Genomic DNA, 10,698 nt, shown 5'->3' on the forward strand with positions numbered 1-10,698 from the left:
CAAGGTGGACAGAGAGAGTGTTTATAGTAAGTGGGTGAAGGGTGTGTGTCAACACGTCCTACAGTCTTCTTCATTGGTTCGTACCGTGAGATCTTTTTGCACTCCCTCGTAGCGCCCTGGGAGCATCCCCCTTTGGATGGGTTTTGTGCAGTTGGTCAATATCAAGGTGAACTTTAGAAATGGATAGGATCACTTTAGTTTTTGCCCCAATCGGATTGGCTGCTTGGGGCAAAACTCTAGGGCCTAAAATGAAGGGTCACACTTACGAGAAATTGTTAACTAAGTTAATGATTTCTTGACCAAATCAATGATGGCTAGTTGTGATAGGAACAAGAGTTGTTCTGGTATTAATGGTTGGTTGAGAATGTCTCAATTCAGAGGAGGGATAAATTGACTACCCTTTGGCAGCTTTTGTTCTAAACCAGCGTCATTGCGAAACTAGATATCACATGGGATTCATTTCAGCTTTGTTAAACTGTATTGGATGTTGTTATTTTTCAACGAGTATTTGCTAAAACCTAATGTAGGTCAATGTTTTTGTTTTTTCAGCAACATGAATGATTTTCCGTTAGTTGCCTTTTTTAATTTGACTGATTACATATATTGGTAAGAGTCCGTTGAAACATATTTCCTGGTAAACGACCTCAAGTTTGTCATGGTTGAGAAGTGTCCTCAAGTCCCGACCCTTGATGCACCACGAAATGTTGGTAATGCATATGAGGTACGGATGAAGGCCAACTTGTTGGCCCGACTTCACATTTTGGGTAACATACCTGATGTATTGGCCAAAAAGGTTGAGAACATGGTCATTGCACGTGAGATCATGGACTCGTTGCATGAATTGTTTGAACGTCAGTTCTTACTTTTTGAGCATAAAGAGACAAAGAAACCAGTAGTGTTAATTCAGAAAATAATCTCTAGACTTTCTTGAATATCAAGAGAGTAGAAGAGAAAGCAAGTGTTACTGACTCTGATAAAGTTCATCGACGAGAAGTGTTCTCTGAAATGGAATTTGGAGCTTATTTAGGTTCTGATACCAATCCCACTACTCTCCAGAAGAGGTAGGAGTCTAAAGATAGTAAATGTGATTTATAGATCTTGTTTGGTAGAGAATGATGATTTTGCCTGGATCCTTGATTCAAGTGCTACTAACCACATTAGTTCTTCTTACCAAGGATTTAGTTCCTGGCAAACGTTGCTAGAGGGAGAGTTTGAGGTTGTTTCAACTGTTGCTGTAGGCAGGCTGAAGTTATTTTTGGGCAAGAAACATCATTTGTTATTGGATAATGTTTTTGTAGTTCCTTATATTAAGAGGAACTTAATCTTGGTTTCTTATCTCATTGAACAAGGTTATACCGTCTCCTTTTCTGAGAGTAAAGTGTTTATTTTCAAGAATGGTATGGAGATTGGTTTTGGTTCACTAGAAAATAACTTGTATGTACTAAGGCCGTTAGTCATAAAAGCCTTGCTTAATATTGAAATGTTCAGTATAGCGACAACTACAAAAAGACCAAAGGTTTCTCCTAACGAAAACGCCCATCTTTGGCATCTAGGTTAGGTCACATCAACCTCAATAAGATTGAAAAGTTGGTGAAATGTGGACTTCTAAAGAGTTTAGAAGAAAACTCCTTGCTGGTATGTGAATCATGCCTTGAAGGTAAGATGATGAATTGAAATTTTACTGGAAAAGGTTATAAAGCCAAGGAAACCTTGAAGTTTATGCATTCGGACCTCTGTGGTTCGATGATGTTAAGGCTTGAGGAGGGTATGAATATTTCATCTCTTTCATAGATGATTATTCAAGGTACGGGTATCTCTACCTAATGCAACGTAAGTCTGAAGCCTTTGACAAGTTCAAAGAGTATAAGGCTGAAGTTGAAAACTTGTTAGGTAAGAAGATAAAAACACTACGATCTAATCGTGATGAAGAGTATATGGAACTCGAATTCCAGAACTATATGATAGATCATGGAATCCCGTCCCAACTCTCGACCCCGGATACACCTCAGCATAATGGTGTATCAGAAAGGAGAAACATAACCCTGTTGGACATGGTTTGGTCTATGATGAGTTATGCTCATCTTCCAGACTCGTTTTGGGGTTTTGCAGTGGAGACTACTTGTTACATTTTGAACAACGTTCCCTTGAAAAATGTTATTGAAACACCTTTTGAGCTATGGAGAGGCTGTAAAGGTAGTTTACACCACTCTAGAATTTGGGGATGTTCAGCCCACATTCTTATGGCTAACCCAAAGAAGTTGGAACCACGTTCGAAAGTTTGCCTCTTTGTATGCTACCCCAGGGAAACGAGAGGTGGATACTTCTATGATCTGAGTGAGAACAAGGTATTTGTGTCGACAAATGTCATCTTCTTGGAAAAAGACCATATCAGGGATCAAAAACCACGAAGCAAGCTTGTTTTACAAGATATTTCCAGTGAGACTACTGAGCGTTCAACAAGAGTTGTAAACAGGCTGATAGATCAACAAGAGTTGTTGATGTCGGTTCATCTAGTCAACCATCTCAAGAGTTGAGATTACCTCGATGTAGTGGGAGGGTTATGAACCCATTGAAACACTACATGGGTTTGACTGAAGCCCAAAACATCATGTTTGATGATGGGGTCGAGGATCCATTGTCTTATAAGCAATCAATGGAGGATGTTGACAAAGATGAGTGGATTAAAACCATGAACCAGGAAATGGAGTCTATGTACTTCAACTCTGTTTGGGAACTTATGGATCAGCCTGATTGGGTAAAACCTATAGGGTGTAAGTGGATCTACAAGAGAAAATGAGGTATAGATGGAAAGGTGCAGACCTTTAAGGTTAGACTCGTGGCAAAGGGTTATACACAGGTCGAGGGAGTAGACTATGGGGAAACTTTCTCACTTGTTGTCATGTTGAAGTCTATCAGGATACTCCTGTCCATAGCCACATTTTATGATTATGAAATATGGCAAATGGACGTCAAGACTGCCTTTCTGAATGGTAATCTTGAGGAGACCATCTACATGGCTCAACCAGAGGGGTTCATTGTTCCAGATCAAGAGCAAAGAGTTTGGAAGTTTAATAGGTTCATTTATGGGCTGAAACAAGTATCTAGATCGTGGAATGTTAGATTTGACAGTGTGATCAAATCGTTTGGCTTTGATCAAAATGTTGATGAGCTTTGTGTTTACAAGAAAATTATCAACAACTCAGTTGCTTTCCTGATACTGTATGTGGATGATATCATACTCATTGGAAAGATGTAGGTTTTCTGACAGACATTAAAAAGTGGCTAGCCTCCCAATTCCAAATGAACGATTTAGGAGAGGCACAGTATGTTCGGGATCGTAAGAACAAGAGGTTGGCCTTGTCTCAGGTATCATACATTGATCAAATGTTGATCAAGTACACGATGCATAATTCCAAGAGGGGTTTGTTACCCTTCAGGCATGAAATTGTTTTGTCTAAAGATCAGAGTTCTAATACACCTCAAGAGGTTGAGGAGATGAGACGGATTCGCTATGCTTCGGTTGTTGGAAGCTTAATGTATGCAATGTTATGTACTAGACCTGACATTTGCTATGCAGTAGCGATTGTCAATCGTTATCAGTCCAATCCAAGATTAGATCACTAGACGGCGATCAAGATGATTCTCAAGTATCTTCAGAGAACGAGAGACTATATGCTCGTGTATGGAGATAAGAATTTGATCCTTACAGGATACTGATAACAGGCAGAAATGCACGTTATTACAGTGCTAAGTTCTTAAACAATGTTGGCTTACGCTGATAAAATATGTTAGATTGCGTCCAAAAAAGCATTAAATTCATAAGATTGCGGACATGTGTTCATTGCATAGAAATAAGCGAAAAGCGCGATCACAAGAAATCAACGGACGAGCGCAGCGTTACTGCAAGGCTTTCCAGTGATTTATGCTCGCAAACATCTGCTCAAGAAGGATTGCCGCATAGAGCCGGCGCAAATTGGTAGGCATATCTGGGTGAAAGGCATAATTAAACACAATGGGACAGAAAGCTGATGATGGTCGAATCCGAATTAAGCTGACAAGCCGCTAACGATAACAAGTACACTCAGCTTTTTCGTAACAAATATTTGGCGCATCAATCAGAGAATTAAAGTCATCCCATCTGTGCAATCATAAAAGAGAAGCCGCCTTTCACCCCGGAAGCTCTATAAATACTGAAGGCATCCTTCAGAAAAGAAGTTAACAAGTTCACCTGTTCACCGATTTAGGAGCTTTAGCTGTGTTCATAGTTTTCTTTTATTTTTAAGGCGAAGCAAGGGAAGAGTAGAGATGCCAGAAGATCGCTAAGAGCAACTCGAGAGAGAACCTAGAGGTGTAAAAGCAGAGAGCAGGTCGACTCTCGCGAGAGCGAGATTATCTTTTGAACAAGAGTAGAAAGACAATGTAAAAGTCTGGGAAGCAAGACATTGCTACCAGGCTCTTTATTCTCTTCTTACATTGTTATTTTGTACTTCATCTTTATATTTATACAATGGAAGTTCTTATTCTATATGTGTTCACTCTCTTAGCATGCATGAGTAGCTAAACTAGTCGAACGGGTTGAGAATAACTAAGCTAACATGACCTAGGATTTTCATTGCTTGCGATTGTCTTGTTTTATGTTGTGCCAAACATCCCTTTAGACCTACTCGAGAGAGAGTCTAAAGAAAGAACCTAAGACTCGAGAGAGAAAGATTAGAACTGCATAAACAGGAGATAAGGACTTAGAGATAAGCTCTGTTTGCCATCCTGCATCGTATGCATCCTAGAGATAGGAATGATATTATGTGGTCGCCTTATTTGTGTGTGTGTCATTTTGTCATCGCATAAATAAGAATAGAGGCTTATGTGTAGGTCCTATAGACTTATCGCATATATTGCATGCGTTCTAACATTAGAAGTCGTAGCATTCACATCGAGAGATGGTTTACTATTGTATGTGTGTTGCATGATCACATAGCAGGAACGCATCCTAGGAAGTGTTAGTCGAAACCCTTCTCAACCCGTTCACTGCATACTAATCGCATCTTCCATTTTATCAACTCTTTTCGAACTCCGCCACATTTGTTTATTTTCATTGCCGCAACAAACAAACCAATAACTATTTGAGTTATTGGTTGCTGTAAGGTTTTCCTAAAAATTACCACCGCAACCTGTTTTCCCAAGTCCCTGAGTTCGACCCTAGACTTACCAGGAAACTCAGTGGGGTTTACACTTGGATTCCACTAAGAAAACTTGAGTGCTCAATGTATTTTCATCATCGCATTTCATCCATAATTCCACATCATAAAATAACGCATCAGATACACAGACTCTAACTTTCAGACTAATAGAGATTCTTGAAAATCGACATCAGGGTCAGTGTTCACTCTGAATGGAGAGGCTGTAGTTTGACGAAGCATCAAGCAAGGATGCATCACAGACTTCACTATGGAAGACGAATACGTAGCCACTTGTGAAGCTGCTAAGGAGGTTGTTTGGCTTAGGAAGTTCCTTACAGATTTGGAAGTTATTCCAAATATGTCTTTGTCGATCACTCTCTATTGTGATAATAGTGGGGCTATGAAAAATTCAAAGGAACATCAGAGTCATCGTAGAGGCAAGCATATAGAATGGAAGTATCATTTGATCAGGGAGATTGTGCATCACGGTGATGTGATAGTCACGAAGATCGCGTCAGAGCACAACGTTGCTGATCCGTTTAAAAAGGCCCTTATGGCTAAAGTGTTCGAGGGTCATCTGGAGAGTCTGGGTCTAAGAGACAGCGGCATCAAATGGAGGAATTAATGTAAATATGATTTATATTAAGTACCATAAAATAGAAAAAGAACTATGGTTTGTATGTTTCATGAGATGAAATATTAAAACTATAGGTTATAAATATAATATGGTAAGTTGGTTATCATATTTATTTATAATAAGTTAATTATAAGATAATTAATTCTTTTTCTCTAATAACCGATTGAGTGGGAGGTTAATGGTATTTTTATGGTAACCGTGAGATAAAAAAGAAAAATGTTTTCCTAAAATTAGAGAGTTGCCTTATTCGGAAAGAACTCACGGACAAGTTATCAAGTGAAAGAGTTTCACTAAGCGATAGCATTGAGAGACTACATGATCAGTAAGCGATCACTTACCTTTGACTATACGATAGTTCATCAGCTGATCGTAGCTAAATGATTGAGTGGTTAAGTCTATACGATAGGTTGTCGTTTACTAAACGATCAAGCACATTGTCTATATGATAGACTAGTTGCTTATCCCCATTTGCTCGATCGTCTACTCGATCGTAGTCCTCTAGTCTCTTCCTCAAGCTAAGATCAGATAGAGCCCAAAACTTCTGGATTCTCACACCGAGAATACCAAGTTAACCATTATGGTGATGTCTTCACTCAGTTCGTGGATCAAGTGAGACTCGATTGGGTTCAAGGAGCTGTTGGTCGTTCATTATGTTCGTGTTCATTGGCTGTACCGGTCATTGCATTCGAGTGTGTTGTTCTTGGACGCTTGTAGATTAATCGATGGATTCGTGAAGAATGGTTCTTCAAAGGTATGCATCATCTATCCCTTGTACCATCGTTTTGTTTTTTGCTTGACCTGTTAGTTTTCGTTTGGATTGTAATTGTTTTGTGTTCAATTTGAATGGAATTTGGAACGATCCATTCCGCTGCTTATGAAAATCCTCGTGTTTGATTTCTTTTAGTCTTAATAATCCTAAATCCAATAAACTAACATCCAAGGCTGTTTTATGAGTCTTGAGTTGTAAATGGAGACATATGGGCATCAATGTTCAAGATACAGCCTGAAGAGTCTATAGTACAGGGATAAAGTTCGGTACCTTATTCTGGTAACACTATGGATACAACCCACTTTGTATTTGATACAAACGCAATGATCCAATGTATTTGGGTAGTTGACATGCGAGTTAGGTTATCTTATACAATGATTTTGCATAAGACTAGATCGCAAAATAGTAACCACTAGATGTAACACTGTTAACTAGTTAAGTTCCTATTCCAATAGGATGACCTAGGAAACTTAGTCTTAATCCTAAGTATATTATGAACTCCTATTCGCGATGGATTATCTTTTGATTTGTATAGGTGAGGATGGTCAGTTCGTCGACCCAATATGCTTACCATTTTGGGGGACAAGACCGAGTAGGGAGCTGGGAACATAATAATACAAGATGGAATTCACTCCTTCCCGCCTTAAGAGTAAGTAGATGAGTGTTTCCTTAAGTTCTGTCTCCGAAACTTGAACAAAGGACCCTACCCTCTCATTGGTCTGAGAGAGGTTTCTGTTTATTGGAGGAGAACTAGTATTTAAGGAATCAGAGGTAACCCAAGAGTAAAATAGTAATTTGACCTAGTTGGAGTTATAAACACTCGTGAAAAACTAACTTGCTTTTATTGGTCTATATCTGTGGACATAGAAATATATCTGTAGTGAGAAGAATGCAGCTGTGGATCTTTAGTGGAGTGTACCCACAATTAACAAATATTGATTAACTTGGTTAATCCGTTTAACCAATTAATCTTATATCGTTGGAGCTTCTGATCTACAGGTCCACCAGCTTAAATACCTCGATTGTGGGTCTTTATAATTATTGTTTTTAATATGATATAATATATAATACAATGATCCCCTCTTTTGGATATAGAAATGGATTTGATGCTCCCACATCCATCTAATATCACGTACAACCTATTAACTAGAGTTTTAGTTCAAGTGGGATTTTGTTGTGTTTTATGTCATAAAACTCGTAGATAGTAAATATTATTAAGTGATCGTCATCAATAAATAGTTATAGATGTTAATTCAATAAATGTTATTGTTTGTGTTGTCTGTCTATTTTGTCTTAATAACCCTAAATCCAATATACTAACATCCAAGACTGCCTTATGAGTTTTGAGTTTTAAGTGGAGACATATAGGAATCAATGTTCAAGATATCGCTTGAAGGGTCTATAGTATAGGGATAAGGCTGGGTACTTTATTCTTGTAACACTATGGATACGACTCACTTTATATTTGATACAAACGTAGTGATCCAACGCGTTCGTATAGTTGACATGCGAGTGGGGGTATCCTATACAATGAGTTTACATAAGACTGAATCGCAAAATAGTAACTACTAGATGTAACATCGTTAACTAGTTAGGTTCCTATTTCAATAAGATGACCTAGGAAACTTAGTCTTAATCCTGATATATTATGAACTCCTATTCATGATGGATTATTCTTTGATTTGTATGGGTGAGGATGGTTAGTTTGTCAACCCAATATGCCTACCATTTTGGGGGGACAAGACTGAGTGAGAGCTAAGGAACATAATAATACAAGATGAAATTCACTCATTCCCGCCTTAAGAGTAAGTATATGAGTGTTTCCTTAAGTGGTGTCTCCGAAACTTGGACAAAGGGCCCTACCCTCTCATTGGCCCAAGAGGGGTTTCTGTTTATTGATTGGACCATAAACAAGTTGTTCATTAGAGGAGCACTGGTACTTAAGGGATCAGTGGTAACCCAAGGGTAAAATGGTAATTTGATCCAGTTGGAGTTACGAACACTCGTGAAGGACTAACTTTCCGTTATTGATCTCCATGGACATAGAAATATATCTGTAATGAGAAGAATGCAGTTGTGGGTCTTTAGTGGAGTGTACCCACAATTAACGAATATTAATCAACTTGGTTAATGAGTTTAGTCAATTGATCTCATATCGTTGGAGTTTCTAATCTACATGTCCACAAGATTCCCTTGTTAGCTCACTAGAGGATATTTGAGAGGGATTATTTAAATTGTTCAAATAATTTGAGGAAACCATATGTTATTGTGATTAATATATAGTTAATTATGGATATGATTTATAATTAAAATTAATTTTGAAAGTAATATTTGAATAAGATTTAATTAATTCATTCAAATAAATTAGATTCACAAAAAAATAATTAATAGAGAAGTATTGCACATATACATACGATGTTTATGATAATTAAATATATACACATTAAATTGGATTTAATGTATAAATAGTTATTTTATTAATGTGCAAATTAAATTAAATAAGTGTTATTTAATTGTGATAAATTAATTTAAAAAAGTGTTATTTAATTAATTAGGCTAATTAATTAAATAACAAGTGTTAATTAATTAATTAATTAATTGTGGAAAAGGGAAATAGGAAAAAGATTAGGAAAAATGCTTGACCATTCTTTATATAAAAACTTCCCTATGGCCCCTTTGGGAGACATTGATATACACAATACACAAGTGCTATTATGTAAAATTTTCTTTAAGCTACAAAGAGAATCCTCTCTACTCTCTAAAATCTTTTTCTCCTCTTCTTCTCCCAATAGTTGGATACCACCTATCCCTCTATTGAAATCCTAGAAAATAATGAGGTTACTCTTATGGTAGTGTTCGAAATTGTTCAAGAAATAGTTCATGATCAAGATCGTTGGAGGAGCCGTTCGTTGGAACTTCGAGAGGATTGTTCGTGAAGCTTTGAAATCTACAAAGGTAAGAATGATTTTAATATTTTTCCCTAAAGCATGCTATATTACATGTTTATATTTTATTTTAGTATACTGGATTTGTTTATGTAAAAATCGAATTGCGGGTGCAAGGCATTCACAACGCTTCGTTAGGGGATTCGATCCTTCACCTTAAATGCATCAACTCATAATGAGTTTTAGAAAGAATAACTATTTTTTTATGATCATACATTGCTTTCAAAATTTTCCACAAGATACGGGTTCCTTTATAGTAAGCTGCTCCATTTTCAATCATTCATGGAGATGATGACGAAGAAAAATCATAGTTTTTTTCTTTTTCTTGACTAGATGTCGTATTTCCTTCAATAATTGTTTCTCCCAAGTTCATAGCATCCAGGTGGATTTCGGCATCGAGCACCCATGACAAATAATTATTGTTATTAATATCAAAGGCTGCAAATTCTAATTTCGTAAGGTTTGTTATGGCAACATTAATACAAAACATTGTATTTATATTAGAAATTTAATATGTACTAAATATGTAAAATTTTAATTTATTAATTATAATAAAGAGAGAGAAAAAAACGACCTACCTTTAGTGAGGGAAGCGACAAGAGCTCGTGCTGATAACGTGTTGTGAAATTGAGAAACCCAACGGAGCACAATGGGAAAACTGATATGGAGAAAATATAATATAATAATATATAAACATAATAATTAATAAATAAATATAACATAATATAGTAATAAACTAAAATTATAAAAGTTGGTTAATATGAAAATTTGAGTAAAATTTTGAAGTGAATTAACTCACCAATATGTGTTTTTTCATGATCCACCAAATGACACTATTTATAGGCAATGTGGCAATTAGGATGTGGTCTTATATGGACACTAAACATGAAACTACAAAGCACGTGGATAATATGAAGATTGACACATGAATTTTAAGACATTAAGTATGGAACATCTATTTATATAATATTTATAATACCTTTTAAATTATTATATATTTATTTAAGAATCTCCAAATGGAAAAGAAGTTAACATTATCCTAAAAAACGGCAAAATTAAAAAAAAAAAAAAAAAAAAGAAATATATTTCATTGGCCCGAATAAGGCCCATTTCCATGACCCTACCCGATCCGCTTATCGATTTCGAAGGAGCGTGAAATCAAAATTCGAA

Source organism: Benincasa hispida, chromosome 12 (genome assembly GCF_009727055.1).
Source record: "Benincasa hispida cultivar B227 chromosome 12, ASM972705v1, whole genome shotgun sequence".
Taxonomy (NCBI): domain Eukaryota; kingdom Viridiplantae; phylum Streptophyta; class Magnoliopsida; order Cucurbitales; family Cucurbitaceae; genus Benincasa; species Benincasa hispida.